Source organism: Pteropus alecto, unplaced genomic scaffold (genome assembly GCF_000325575.1).
Source record: "Pteropus alecto unplaced genomic scaffold, ASM32557v1 scaffold76, whole genome shotgun sequence".
Taxonomy (NCBI): Eukaryota; Metazoa; Chordata; class Mammalia; order Chiroptera; family Pteropodidae; genus Pteropus; species Pteropus alecto.
The window spans coordinates 11,437,597-11,454,014 of record NW_006443138.1 but is presented as its reverse complement, the minus strand read 5'-3'; the positions used below and the strand labels follow the sequence as shown (position 1 = coordinate 11,454,014).

Below are 16,418 nucleotides of genomic sequence, written 5' to 3'. Positions count from 1 at the left end.
ATCCAAGAGAGCAAAGCAAGAGCTAAGGGACTTGACACAGTCACAACTAGAAGAGTAGCCTTATCCAGGATGGATATTTCTAGGTGGCACTCTATCCTATCCTACTAAACACCATCCTATTAGGCCAGATAGAAGTGAGTTGCCTGAGGGGCAATATCTTATAATAGCATCACTTTCCACGTGGGAAACCTACTTTAGAAGAACCTTTTAAGGTGTATCTTTATACATTTACCCCAGAGGTATCTCCAATTACATGATTTGCCTGCTAAGAAAATTCTTTCCTCAATTTTCTGGAAAACAGTGTTGAAGAAACTGTGGGTATTGAAAAAGAACATATTTTCTCATCTGTACTGTATCTGCTTATGTATATTTCTCCAAACATTTCAGTCTTTCACCCCACTGTACTTTTTTTAATAGCAGCTTTTCTAAATACAGGTCATGGCATTCTGTGTTATGTCATTGTAACCCTGACTGCTATGTAAAAGCGGGTCCTGCAGTGTAGGAAGCCTGATTACAGTCAAGAGATAAATCTGTTTTCTGGAAACTGCATTCCACAGCAGCCCCAGCCTATATGATTCTTAAATAATCTCTTTGTTTATTCCCCCAAACAGAAGGCAGTCAAGTCAACCAGTTTATTCTTCCAGCATTACAAGAGGACTCCCATGCATTTTCCAACTCTTTTTTTCCCCCTTTGTGCTGCTGTTGTAAAAGTTTAGTGTGTTTGGGATGTGTCATCTCATATTTCTTAAGGGTCAACTGAGCTGAGAGAGAGAAGGTCAACCTAAATGGTTCTCAGATTTCATTTCGGGAAATTCCAGGCCCCAGCTCAGCTTGTTCTGTACGTGTCCACCTATCAAGGCTCAGCACTCTGTTGTTGCAGCTGTTGCTGAGTACAGAGCCCATTTATTCCCAATCAGCTGGAGCTTCCTGTAAGTGTTACCCAGATGCTTTTTCCTACTGCTATTCAATTAAGATTTTTTGCAAGACTTATCATACAATTTGAGCTTCCTAAGACTTTTGGAATTCATACTTCTAATGTCTGATGACTTCTCAAAACTCAGATGCGATGCTAGTGGCAAACTATCAGAGATGTCAACAGTCTTAGTTTAACCTCCACCATTTTCTAGGTGCCTCCATAGAGAAAGGGGGAAATGAAATGAGTTAGAATGAACATGTTGTTTCTTTCATTATACCTCTTACCCCAGTCATGTTGTAGCTGAGATCTAGATAATCTTAAGACTGAAGGAGAACTCAGAATTGGAGCTTTGACCTGAGTTCCCTTGTCCCAAGATGAGGTCATATAGCTAATTATGCCATTATCTTCTTGTAATATTACACATTTGATTTTGGGAAAAGAATCTCAAGGTGATGAACAAGGAATTCCATTTCACAAAGAAATTTTTTGTTCTTGTTATTATTTATTCTAGGGGCCATGAAACATTGTGTTCAATGGTGATAGCTTTAATATGGTCTGTTCTTTCTGACTTGTCAAAAGTCTACATTTTGATAAGATAGAAATATGTGTGTATTCTATATCTATATAAACACTCATACAGATGCATGTGTTTTGCTTCTATTAATAGTTCCTTTGTCTGCAGGGACAGGAGGCAAATGTGTCTGAATTTATACAAATGAAAACATCGAAGTAGTAAAATAAACTGACCCAATATATACTATATGAGGCATTTGAATTCTGATAATTCATGTCTGATATAAGCTGCAAGAATATGAAGCAGTATACATTATTCTCCCCCTTTTCATGAAAGTTGGAGCAAAAATGATAATATTCTAAAAAAAAAAGGGAATGTCATTAAAAAATTCAGGCCTCATCTCTTACTCGTTCTTCCCCCTTTGCCTGATAAAATACAGACCTCTTATTGATCCTCATGATTTTGAATCCTGTGATTTAAAAATCTCTGCTAGTTTCTCAGAACAGTAATCATACCATTTTTGTTTTTATTATCTTTTAGAGACATTGGATCACTGGGCAATTTGGGCCCCAAATTATTAGCTGTATCTTTTAGCTTGCTGGTTAATACTAACTCTAAGAAGGAGCTGATACTTTGCTCACTTTTCCCCTGGCTCCCTCCAGAGCATTAATCAATTTACTTCTCAGTGATTAATAAAATGCGCTCTGGAGTCAGATTGCATGAGCTGGAATCCAGGCTCTACCTCTTGTTAGGTAGGCAATCTTGGGCTAGTTATTCAAACTGAGTCTCATTTTTCTGTTTTCAAAAAATGTGCCTAATAATAGCATCTCTCACATTGGATTGTTAGGAAGGTCAAATAAAATAGTCTATGTAAAGTGATTATTCCTTGGTGCAAATTAAAAGCTTTATAAAAAGTTGATATTACTGTTGTTATTATTATTATTACATATGAAATTAGGTATTTTTAACCTTAGAGAGATGGAGAGGGTCAGATTACCTAGGTTTTCCAAAAGGCGCACCCAAATTGAACAATGGGCTTCAGGGCTAGCCAACCAGCACAGGTGTTCAGAGTTATTCTGTGGACCTGTCAGTCATGGAGTTGTTATTCTCTCCTGCTCTCTTGACTTTCAAAGGACTAAGAAGAAGGCCCATTGTTAGCCACTGAAGGATATCCATTGGCCTGAGTATTTCTGACCATGGTCTGTTACGGAACAAAAAAAATCATTCTTTATTCATGTTCTAACTTCCCCTCCAGGAAGTTAAACAATGCAATAGACTACAACCTTTTGTCTAAAATGAGTTCAGGATAGATAAACATATAAATAGACAGAGCTGTGCCCAGTTTTCTTTTTTCCTGTCTACCATTTTTATAAATGTATAAGATTGTTGATATGATATGAATGCCCTTTATATACGTTTAAAATTCACTCATGCGCCTTTCAACAAACTACCCATCATCCCTCAAGATGACAACTCCTCTGATTTTTTTCATTTTGTATTAGTTTTCTAGAACTTCACATTAATTAAATCATAAAATATGTTACTCTTTTGTGTCTGGCCTTCTTCAGTCTCTTAGGAGAGTTCGGTGGCGTGATTTATGCAAAGGTACCAACTGTGTGTTACTAGTTCATCTTTCTTTCCTTCTGTTTCCAAATGTCACTGCTAGGTAGAACTATTTCTGTTGAAAGGCTGAAATATGTGTAAGTGGTTACTCAAAATACATTCTCCAATAGGCAAGATGACAGAGATTTTAGTCAGCTGTAGTTGAAGTATATCAATAGTATATTATTCAGAAATCTTAGAGGTTAACAGGCTACAGCCTTGGAATCTAATAGCCATAAATACATCGGTCTATGTATTTAAAAATGAATGGGGCATCTCAGCCAATCTAGCAGCCGCGGCAATGGTTAGGAATGCTCTGGTGCACCCTGGTACCCCTATATATCAGTTGAGTTGTTGAATTGTTTGCTTACCAAGGGTTAGTTACTTGAGTTTGACTTTGTTCTCAAACTTATAGATGTCAGGTATACTATAATTTTAATTACATACTTTAACAACTATATGAATAATGAAATATGAATGCAAAAAGAAAGATACTTATTGATTTTATGGCAACTAAATTTAATATTATGGAAAGGCACAATAAATTTAAGTGGCTAAAAAAATCTGTCTAATTAGGTTTGGATAAGACAATTGTTAAAGGGAAAAATCCTATAGGAAAAATCATAACAATCTAAAACTCTGCACAATAATGACTTTACATCTATCTTTATCTTTCTACTTTAAATGTAAACAACTAGAAATGTGTGATGTGGTTTCTGTAACAAAGACAAAGCAAAACCAGAGAACCTGTGATCAAAGAAAAGGCTACTACTTTAGAAAAATTGGTGAATCTATATATGTCATTTTTAAGCTTTTTATTGGGAAAAATGTAAACATATACAAGATAAACAGAATAATATAATGAATCTACATATGCTTATCACCCAGCTTCAATAATTATCAATGTTCTGCCTTTTCAATATTGTTATTAAAACTTACACCTACTTCTCCCAACTCAACCAATCGCATTACTTTTCTGTGGTTCCTTTTTTTCTGAGGTAAACTTTGTATGCTTTGAAATGCACAAATCCTAGCTATATAATTTTGACAAATAGATATACTCATGTAATGCATACTCTTAATCACATGTAGAACATTTCTATCTCTCCCCCAAATTTTCTCATGCCCCTTCCCAGGATATCTCCTCACCCCTAACACCTCAGATATGACCACTTTTCTGATATTTAAAAAATTTTAGTTTCATTTTCCAGAATTTCATATAAGTGAAATCATATAATGCGTACCCTTTTGTGTCTGGCCTTCTTTTATTCAGCATGATGTCTGTGAGATTCATTCAGCGGCTCAAATCAGGTTGTGAGAATCAATTGTGTGTCTCTCTTCCTAACTCTGCATTCAGTGACTTCAAGTTAAAATGGGAATATTGAAGTGGGAATATTTACCTTGTGGAAATTGCCAAACACTACAAATCAGGGCTTTTCCTAGCCTGAAGAGTCAGTTGTCAGAACACAACTGGATTCATTTATATGGTTAAGTGAATCAGTAGTATAATCCTGGATATTGCTGACTAGGATTTCATTGTGTAGATACACCACAAATTGTTTATCAGTATATTGTATAGATATTTTGCAAATTGTGTTGATGCATATTTGTGTTGTTTCCAGTTTGAGGCTATTGTAAATAAAGTGGCTGTGAATGTTCTTGTACAAGTCTTTCTATAGACATATGTTTTGTTTATTTTGGATAAATACCTAATTTTTGACTAAAAATTAAATGGTCTAGGTATGGAGGCATCTTTATTTAAATGATTTTTATATTATGAACTTTTAATTGACTGATCTACCAGGTCTAGATCACATCAGTTAAAGTTTACAAAGGGCTTTTATTTACATTTATTTCAAACATTTTAAAATAATAAAACAAAGCACACATACAGAAATAGAATAAAATGCAAATCAGACAAAAATATATAGCTCAGTGAATTACTACAAAGTGATCAGCTTATAACCACCACCATCATTTCTAGGTAAGTAAATAGAACATTGCCAGCATCTCGAAAGTCCCATTATGCTCCCTTCTGTATCTCTTTTTCACAAAGATTGTCACTGTTCTGACTTTATAGTGTTACTTCTTTGCTTTTCTTTAGTTATATCACTCACATATGTATTTCTAAATGCTATAATTTAGTAATGACCACTTTCAAATGGAATCATGCACTCTGTGTGTCTGGCATCTTTTGCTAAAAATTATATTTGTGAGGTATTTGTAAGTTTTTTTCATGTTGCGTGCAACATAATTTAATTTTAATTCCTTTATATATCTCTATTTTATGAGCATTGTCAATTTCTTTATTCATAAAAATTTGGGAGTTCTCAGTTTTGCAAACTTATAAATAATGCTATTATGAAAATTCTTGTATGTAAATTCTGATAAATATGTATATACTTTTCTGCATCCTTGAGTGGATTTGTTGGGTTATAGAGTATTGTCTTAGTCACTTTGAGCTGCTATAACAAATTACCATAGACAGGGGGGCTTAAATGACAAGTATTTTTTTTCCTACAGTTCTGGATGCTGTAGTCCAAGATCAAGGTGTCAGCAGATTCACCATCTGGTGAAAGTCTACTTTCTGATTTACAGGGGGCAATATTCTTGCTGTGTCTTTACATGGCAGAGAGCAGAGAGAGAGGAAGCAAGCTCTTTCGTGTCTCTTTTTATAAGGTGCGCTGATCACGCGGGCTCTAACTTCATGGACTTGTTATCCCTCAAAGGCCCCACCTCTTAATACCATTGGAGTTAGAGTTTGAGCATATGAATTTTTGGGGAAAACAAATATGCAGCCCATAGCAGGTACATGCATCTCCATCTTTAGCACGTAATGCCAGAAAGTCTTTCAAATATGCTTATATTCATACTCCTACTCAGAATGCACAAGAATTCTCATTGTGCCATATTCTCCTTTGCTTCACTCCTTAATTTTAGTCATCTCATAGGTATATAGTTGTTGAACAACAAAAATGTCCCTCTTATCTCATAATACTTTTTGCTTTAAAATCTATTTGATTAGATATTAACATAGCTAAGTTATTTTTTGATAACGTTTGCAAAGTCTTTTTCATCCTTTTATTTTTTATTTTTTTATAGCTCTCTTTTAGGTATGTCTCTTGTATATAGCATATAGATTTTTTAAATTTAGTCTAATAATCTATCTTTTAATGGGAGCATTTAACATTTTTTTTTTAATGTAATCTCTGATCTGGTTGTATTTAAATCTACCATCTTATTATGTGCCTTCTGTTTTTCTGACTATCCTATATTTCTTTTCTCCTTCTTTTGGATTGATACTTTTAATTTTTTTCCATTTCCCTTATCCATTGGAATTTATATACTCTTAGTGTTATCCTAGGGATTGTAACATGCATCTTCGACTTTTCAAAGTCTGATATTAATTGTTACTTTTAACCTATTTTCATAAAATATAATAATCTTAGACCATTTTAGTGCCATTTACCACCCTCACCTTAAATACTACTTGTGTTAATTTTAGCTATTATTTTATATAATCAACATTAAAATATATTTGCTCATAAATTTACCACTTTATTTTCTATTTATTTATTTTTTTAATGTTTACTTTTCATCTGGTTTCATTTCCTTCCACCTAACAATGCCTTTGGATATTTCCTTTAACACTGGTCTTCTGCTAAATTCTCTCAGTTTTTATTTTCCAAAAATGTTTTTATTTTACCTTTATTAGAATTATAAATTAGCACTGATTTTCTTTCAGTGCTTTAAATATATCATCATTCTCTGGCTTCTATTTTCTTGAGAAGTCAACTCTCAGTGTGATTATTGCTCTTTTTAAAGTAATTTGTCTTTTTTTCTCTGCCATTTTGAAAATAGTCTATTTGTTCTTAATTATAATCAGTTTTTCTAAGATGTGCCTAAGCATAGATTTCTTTTTACTTAACCCACTTGGGTTTGTAGTATTTCTTGAATCTGTGTCTTAGAATGTTCAGTTTGGGAATTTTATCAGCTATTGTTCAAATATTACTTCTATCCCATATTCTATCCCTTCTTTGCTTGGGACTACAATTTACAGCTAATTTAGACCTTCGCATTCTATTCTTCACCTCTCTTACCCTTGCTTCTGTATTAAAAAAAAAAAATTTTGTCTCTTTGTGTTTCTTTCTAAATTGTTTTTTCTGGTTTATATATCACTTCACTAATTCTCTTCATTGTGTCTAAGCTAGTATTAAGCCCATCACTGAGTTTTAAACTTTGTCAATTGTATTTTTGACTTCTAGAATTTCGAAGTGTTTTTTAAAATGTACTCTGTCCTTTTTCACAGTTTCCAGCTCTGTTGAAATTCTCAATTGTATCTTTATAACCTTAATTATAGGAAACATAGTTATTTTAAAGTCTGTGTCTGATAATACCAACACCTGCAATCCCTGTAGGCTTTTTAAATTGTCTGTTGTTTCTGCTGATTCTCATTTATTTTATCTTGTCTTTTCACATGTGTGGATGTTTTTGGTTGTGAGCCAGACATTGTACTTAAGAAGTGTTTGTACAAATTGTGTCTTGGTATAATATCTTTCACTAGAAATGATTTACTTTTTCCCACAGTTGCCTCTGGGCACTAGCATTTAGGATCACCTCGATTTGATTTCTGGGATTGAAAAGATTGAAAGCTTGGCTGTAGTTCCAATGGAGGACCACTTCTGGTTTCCTCTTACTCATAATGTGTAACCCTTCAGAGCCCTAACCCAAAGTGTGTGGGATTTATCAGTACCTCCCTGTACTCCCAGGCAGCTCCTGGACTCCAGCTTTTGTCTACCTATTCCTGGAATATTGTTGAGAGTACTGCTCACCTCAGCCCCCTAGAAGTCTCTTTCAGTATTAGCAAGTGCCCCAGGGGAAAGCGAGCTTAAATCCCAACCTTGCTTCTCTTGATTTCCCTAGTCATTGAGTCTCCAGTGCCTTAAAGCAAATGCTTGTTTACATTTTATACAAGATTGTCTAAATTCTGGACTCTGTCATTACTGCAAATTGAAGTCCAGAGCTCTTTTAGCATCTAACTATATTACAGTTGAGGAAGAGAAGTGCATGCCCTTGAAAAGCTCACAATATGTTTAGCAATACAAAATGTGTGATATAATTAATTTCATTAATTATACATAGATGGATTCCAGGGTACTATGAAAATTGAATATAAAGCAAAATAGATTTAAACTGTAGGATGAACCCCATTATTAGGTCAATTAATCAGTTCATAAAAATTAGCATTAAAAATAAAATGGCAAATATCAGAAAATATCATATGTATTAAGGTAATTATTATGTGTCAAACATTTTTTCAGATATGTATATATACATATGCAAGAGTGTTTTTATTAGGCCATGATATAAAGTGTGCATCATGTGCTGTGAAAATTAGATCTTGATCTTGTTCTTGGAGTGCATGTGTTTGTATAACGCATTGTAGAACAAATAGGGACCTGGAGTGTAAAGTAAGCCTACAGAAGACTGGATTTGAAGATGGAAGAAAATACATAGACTATAAGTTATACTTTATTATATTTAGCTTAAAAGGTGTAGCACTCAAGAAAGACTACAAGATAACATTAATCAGGGGGTGTTCCATGAGCACAGTTTGGGTTTCCTCTGGTTTCTTCAAAGAAGACATGTTTGACACATGGCTGTTGTCTTTCATTTCATGAGGGAAATTATCCTGTAAGGTTGAAGGAAGTGCTAAATAGGGACTTGTTGAGCTTTTAGAACTACAGTCATGTCACTCTAAAATTACAGAATAATTAATTACTTAAAAATTACTTCTGGCAAATCTTTGTTTTGTTTTGTTTTGTTTTTTGCCCCATGTCCCAGTGCTTAAGGATAGAACTGGAGAACTGGAAGCTGCTGGCACCGAAGACATGACGCCGAGGGTGCTGGAGCCCTTTCCTTCTGCCTCCGTACATTATGGGGATTGGGACACATGCTCATCCCCGCCAACAAGAGGAGGGTGCTTTTGGCAAATCTTGTCACTTAGATCTAATATTCAAATTTTTCATTTTCATTTTCTTGCTGTATCACTATAACAGTGCATATTGTGTCATTAGCCTCAAGTTATATAAGAGTGACTAGGTAACACATAGACACATTTTCCTTAAACTATTTTTAATCTGCAATGTCTTAAAAGCATGGTAAGCTTGGCTATAGTTCACCTCAGAGGCTAAACCCAGCCTGGACAAAATTATCTACCTTCTGTCCTTGCCATATTCCAGTCAGCATAGCTCAGACTGGAAACGTGCTGGTAACGATATTGCACTCTATGGATTGTCCAGGAAGGAAAGGAGATGGGTTATAACACCCCACTGTAGATAAGAAAGGGCAGTACTTCAAGCTGTGGGGATCCATGAAGTATAAGACCTGAGACAAGTCCCTGTATGCACAGATTTGAGGACAGTATGGCTCTATCCCAGCCTTCATTAATCTCAAGTCTGAGTTCTGGTAAAGGGGTCTTTGCAACAAATATGTTTCATAATAGTCTTAAAATAGCTTTCCTGAGGCATGGAACCATAAATCTACAATAACCCAAAGCTAGATGGGAAAATATGACACAAAATTATCAAAAGAGGTACTAAAAAAATTGGTTGTGTGATAATGAATTTACCATATCGAAGTAGAATTACTGATATGTTGGATTTGACCTGTTATAGACTGAATGTTCGTGTTCCCCTCAAAATTCACTTGTCGAAGCCCTAACCTCCAAGGAGATGATGTTTGAGGTGCAGTCTTTGGAAGGTAATTAGGTTTAGATGAGGTTTATGAGGGTGGGGCCCCCATGATGGGATTACTATCTTTATAAGAAGAGGAAGAAATCAGAGTGAGCTCTTTCTCTCTCTCCCTCCTTCTCTCTCTCTCTCTCTCTCTCTCTCTCTCTCTCTCTCTCCCTTATATAAGGATACAGCAAGATTTTAGCCATCTGCAAGTCAGGAACAGGGCCCTCACCAAGAACCGAATCTGCTGGCACCGTGATCTTGGACTTCCAAGCCTCCAAAAGTTTGAGAAATAAATGTTTGCTGTTTAAGCCACCCAGTCTATGGTATTTTGTTACAGCAGCCTGAGCTACTAAGACACCTGTGTTCTCAGAGTTTGTCAGGCCGAAGGATGTGTGTGAGAGAGCTGGAGTAAATTCATTTTAGGTCCTGTTTAAAAGGCTTCCTTAAGGGGTTAGAGGACCACAGCAGAAGGAAACTGGGACAGAAAACAGTGGTTAAAGGACTGCAGAAGAAGTGGCAAGTTGGAATAGTGATACATCCAGCTACATGTGGAGGACCCCCAGTTAGATAAGAATGCTGAAGAACTCAGAAAAGTGCCGACAGAAGAGTCAGCTCTGCATATCTGCCAAGTCAGAGATCCCTAACACTAGACATCCTAATAATCCCAGTCAAATAAAAACTTGCCAGCTCCTCTGACTTTATACACCAACTCCTGCCCTAAATCTAGAAAAAGTCTGGAATTGTAGTAGCAAGATGGGGAGGCGAGAAACCCTAGTTGAGGAAAGAGAGAAAAAGAAGAAGTTGACTACATTCTCTTTTCCTTGCAGCAGGCTTTTCTACCTACTATAAACCTAAGCAGGACAAACATGAGAATTCCAACTTTAAAGCAAGGTCACAGGTTTTTCTATTATGAGGGATAGGGTTTTTTCATTGCTAAAGTGAAGGTGTGTTTTATTTTTCAAAGTAACCAAAGAATTGTTTGCAAGAGAGGTAAATGATTAACATTTTCTCCAATGGTGATGTGCTAGCAACTATGGTTTATAGTGTTTGACCACCATGACTGATTTCAAGACTCCAACACGACATCACTAGATGTGGAGTTAGGAAGAAACATGCTCAATGACTCTGGTCAGGCTGAGCAGATTCAGCACAGCACTCACGGTCTTTCCTAAGAATGACCTGAAAAGTCCTATGATCTGACCAAGCTTTCATCACAGGTCAGGAGAAGATCTCCAAGAATAAATTTAAACAGAATAGAATAAATTTAAACAGAATAGAAAAACAAGAATAAATTTAAACAGAATAGAAAAACAAAGCAAAATTGCCTTGTCATTTCTTTCGAACCACAGTTGTTCAATATAATAGCTAAACATTTGAAAAAGAAAAATTGTTTTATAAGAATGTATTAAGATATTTTGAGTATGAAGACTTTACAGCTGTGCAGATCAAGAGATAGCAATGCATATTTTCTCTTCCCTATCTGTTGGAGAGCTGAAGTGTGAGTTGAATCAGCCTGGCTCTGACTTGAAGAAATGGGGAAGACCTTATGCCCTGGGATTGCTCATTGCATTGGTTTTGGCTAGTGCCTGTTGATTCTGTCATTTTTCTGCAGTCATTACTGCAGCTGTTCAAACAGGGTTAGAGGAAAGTTATAGACACTAAGTGCTATCTATGAGGCTTACATTGTGCATATTTAAAATAATCTCTGGGGACTTCTGCAATTTGTTAGGAAGAATTTTAAGAAACATTTGACAGTTTATAACAGCTATTAAAAATAAATATAATTCTGATGATGACAAAAATAACCCTGATATGATCTGGGAAATATGTTTCTTCTTTCTTCAAGTAAAAATATGCAGGGCTGGAGTAGAAACAGGAAATTCATCATGGAGAGGGAGGTGCTCTGCTCAGAAAAGCTGCCAATAAGATCTGGTCAAGAAAACTGTTGGACTCATAACTGGTTTATCTGGAAAGACTTCTAGGTGAGTTCAAAATGAGCAAGCACCTCTACCTGACTGCAGAGGAAGGGGATAATTCTTGAGCAAAGGCTCTCAACGGCTCCAACAATAACATCTCTCATGCCTTCCTTCCTTCCTTCCTTCCTTTTTCAAAAAACCTAGTCCTAAATTTCTACTTGGAGTATCTTTTTAAAATTTTATTTATTTATTTATTTTTAGCACAGGGACAATTATTTACACAGTTTTATTTTGGAGCCCTGAAACATTCATTGAATATTTAATGATGGTGATGGTGATGATCAAACTAAATAACGTAAGAGTGGGAATCTTTTCAGATAGGAAAAACTGACGACTTGTCCCTTTTAGAAGTTTGCACGCTCAGAGGTGACTTTTTCCCCTCACATAGCTAATAAAAGCTTTAATTTGCATTATGAACTCCTTATTACATGAATTCCTAAGGGTTGGACCACTTCGACCTTTAAATTATTAATGTCTTTTCTCAAATTACAATTATATTCTTAACACCTGTCCTACTAACTGGCAATTTTCTGATAGATCGAGTTTTCATTCTTCTCTACTTCTATACCATATAATAATAGAATCTTCAGAACAGCACTTTGCCAACTGCAAAGGTTATCAAATGCTAATGAGCACTTTTAAACAGCTATTAACTCATTATGAAGCTTTTCGAAGTCCCACATTTCTTTTACTATTTCTCTATTTTTCTACACATTCTTTTAAAGTATTCCTCAAGATGATTTTAAATATTCTTAGAAAAAAATTAACATATTTAAAGGTCTTCTATATGTCAAGCATGCCCACATGCTTATTTTATTTATTCTTTTCAACAAGCCCAGTGAGTAAGATGTTCTTGCTCCTCTCTAGTAAAAGGAAGCAAGGACAAAAAATACTAAGTGATGTGTTCGAGGTCAATGGTGGGGCAAGGATCTCAGTTCAAGTTTTCCGTCCTCAAACCTTATGTTCTTTTCTCTACAGTAAGAAGCTATGTCAAATGTTTACTCTAAAAACAAAATAAATGGGAAAAAGCTGCCATTAAATAACAATGAAAGGCCTTTTCCCTGTCAGGTACCATCATGGCTTCCTTCATCATTACTATCTTATTGCACTTTTTTTCATTAGTCTACTCACTTGATTTTATTCCTTCAATCAGACATAACTTTTAATTCTTTTCTTTTTTCCAATTTGTCAGTTAATATGTTGGAATTATGTAGGAATCATTTAATTACCCAGAAATTCATCCATAATGTCCAAACTTACTTATTACCATTCTATCTCCACTAAATTTCATACAATTTGAATTTAAACATAACAAAAATACCACTTTAGAATGGTTTTTGTAAAAATGGTATAAACTGTATCATCTACCTGGGGTATCAATATACTCATGTCTTATTTTTACAATTAACTGCTCAAGATGCTCCTCTGCCCTTCAGCAGTAATTCTATGTCTTCTTATTGAGACATCCAGTGTACTCCTTCTGAAATTGCCCAAGGATTCTGAGGTTCACTGAATTCTGAGGAATTGAGCCTGACTGTAAATGGAAGGTAGATTGAGAACTAACATCTGCATCTGTTTCAGCATTATCGTAAACCGTATCCACAGATTAGATGCAATTTTGTCTACTGCTGTAGATTGACCCTGCTTATCCGGATCTTGGATCTTCCACATTTGGCCACTGAGATGACAGTTCTTTCAGTTCATTTTCTCACGCTCAGCTATTGCTACTTATGTGGACCATAATGTCGGAGAGACTGGGTAGGAATGAGCTTGCAGCCTTGGTTGTCTGCTATGTTAGAAACTGCCTTCCCCTGAACCTTCAGTTGAAGAACTGCCCAGGTCACCAGTCCAGACATTTCTTTCTCACCTCTGATGCCCTTGGTAATCTTTCTTGCCACTGAGATTGACGGGGGAGTTTCTATAGATAAATGTGTTATGAAACCTTAGAATATAATTAATAAAAATTATTTTTTATGATTTTCATTAAAAGAGCTAGATATTTCATTTAATTATTAGAATTTTATGAAGTACTTTTTTAAATTGTGTTTTTAATTCCTTGGTTTACTCTTTGTAGCAAGGTTGTGAATTTGCCTGTAATTGTCATTTATCATCCAGCAAATAGGTCATGAAGGTTTCCTCGAGCTTTGCTATAGTACAGTGGTCATCTTGTAGCCTGTTTAGGTTTACGACCCTCACTTGTGAAATGAAGGGATTGGATTAATGTAGCACAATCTATCTTAGATGTCTTTTTTTTGGTTCATAAACTCTTAAACTCCTTTTAGTTTTTAAAAACCATCTTATATATTGTATAATAAATAAATAATTTTAAATTTAAAAACACAAATCAACATATTATTACATTATATTCTTAGTATTATAACCAAAAGTTCTGGTTTCTTCAAGATAGGCCCAGATTTTGTATATTATCCTACTGATTATAAGTAGTTCTTTCACTCTCAAAACTGTTTTAGTTTAAATTATAAATTACATAGTTACCTTAATTATTTGGTTGTTTAAATATATTGTCAATAATAGTTGTATAAAATTTTATTTTTTTCCTAATTTAACAAGTAACATCTACTATTCAATTTTTAAAAATTAATTATGTAACTAAAAGCATTATTAAGAGACCAGAAATGTAAAATGATATCCATCACGTTTAGTTGGGGACTAAATGTATATTAAACTGCAGATATAAACTTAACTACATGTGGCAACATCAACAAAACTGCTTCCTTTATAAGATAGAACTTCTTACACTTTGCTGTTAAAAATGTGAAATGTCTTATTTACATAATCCTGTTCCTACAGTATGAATTGAGAGAAGAATTTGTTGTTATTTGTCAGTCCTTATTCTCAAATAAATATTTTGTTATGGATAATCTTGAATCCTACTAAACAAACAACCAAAAACTCAAAATCCACATTATTGGTAAAATGTTTTCCTTTTAATGCTGGCTTTTGCAGAACTAGAGACATTTTGATCTATTATACATTTGGTCAGTCAAACGCAACCTGTGGATTTGGTAAAGAAAATCTTAAGATGATCTATAAAATTTGCATTTCAACATCGATGTTCTCTAGCCTCCTGTCTTTAACCAATGATATCTACTACAGATATATATTAAACAACGGATAAGAACAAAAACAACTGAAAACTGTGTTCTGATGATACACAGGGTGAGGTCTGACTCATGAACTACTGTACGTGTTCACTCAGCATTTTCAAAAAGCCATTAGGCTTGTTCTCACTATTTACTGGTAGAGCAAGGGCTATCAGTAGGTCCTCATGACAAGGGCAACTGCAACCACTGGCTCAGATGCCAGTTGCTCTGGAATCTATCTACAGCTGGTCTTTGTTGCTGCAGTGCCTCTGTGAGAGCATCACTCTATGGGCACAGTTTTCTTCAACCCTGATTGCTACTGCCGATGCCACCCTGGCCTTGGGAAAAGGTAGGCTATGCTATTGGACTAGCTCACTCCAACTCTGGGCACTATTTTTTCCCTTAATTTCCCTCAGTAAAACAGAGGTCAGGAAGTACATTTCATTATTTTATAATTCCCAAGACTTTGAGCATTTTAAAGATTGTTTGAGGATAAGATAAAGTTTTGTTTATGTTGCCACATGTAGTTAAGTTTATATCTGCAGTTTAATATACATTTAGTCCCCAACAAAACTTGACAGATATCATTTTACATTTCTGGTCTCTTAATAATGCTTTTAGTTACAACTTATATAAAACATCTTAAAATTACTGCCTCTGTTCCAGATTCTTCCTGGAGTTCCTTTTTGGGCAAGTTCTTGCTCCTGATAGCCAGGGATGGCTACTCTCTACCCAGACACTAGAATCACTGTTATAATATTCAGGCTTCAGTGTTCACACAAAGATGAGTCCCTAACCTTAAAAACAAATTTCTTTTTCAAAATGCAGAGGTCAAAATAGTAAAGAGTTCTGTGGAAAAGGAGCCTGTGTCAAGAAAATGTGAGAAAACTTAAGAGTGAAGAAAAAAATAAAAATAGGTTGGATTTAGGAAAAAGATTTAAAAGAAGTGGCCTAAGCTGGGACAAAGACAAGGACAGGGGTAGTTATAGAGTAATGTGATTCAGCCAGGCCAACCCACAGCATGTCATCTTCAAGGGAGCAGAAGTCTAATGGGATTCAAGGAAGTGTGCAACTCTAAGAGCTTTTGACCCTAAAATATCTGCATTTGCTTGGTTAGAGCTTAAAATTTTCATCAGGAAAGAAATTCTCCATAATAGGAGATAAATAATGTAAAATCAAAGTGGGGAATGGAGGCCACAAGTTGTATCCTGTTAGTCAAATAGTCTGTGCAATTATTTTTAGGCCACTATTATCTCTTCTGGATTATAGTTAACAACCTAACTGGTTGGTCCCCAACCTGGCCTGAGTGATTTTTCTGAAACTCATATCTATTCGTGTGTTCCCTAAATAAACCCTTTAATTGTCGTCCAGTTGTCCTTAAGATTGAGTTCAAGCCTATGACATGGCTGACAGCACTCAGCAAGACATAGCTCCAGCTTCCCAATCCAATTCCACCTTTGTCACTGTTTCCTCTGCTCCTTCTCCCACCACCTGCTTTTCAGTTCTTTTAACAGGAAAATCTTTGGTTTTGCCCCTTTACACCTACTGCTCCTTCAAATACTCTTT

At 35.2% G+C, this 16,418-nt stretch overlaps 1 non-coding gene across 1 annotated transcript; it reads right to left on the bottom strand.

The window, feature by feature from the left end:
• Window positions 1-8,865: 8,865 nt before the first annotated feature.
• LOC112472546 lies at window positions 8,866-9,012 on the bottom strand. Its single transcript, XR_003043650.1, has one exon. It is a non-coding gene; the product is annotated as a small nucleolar RNA SNORA57 (small nucleolar RNA).
• Window positions 9,013-16,418: the final 7,406 nt, after the last annotated feature.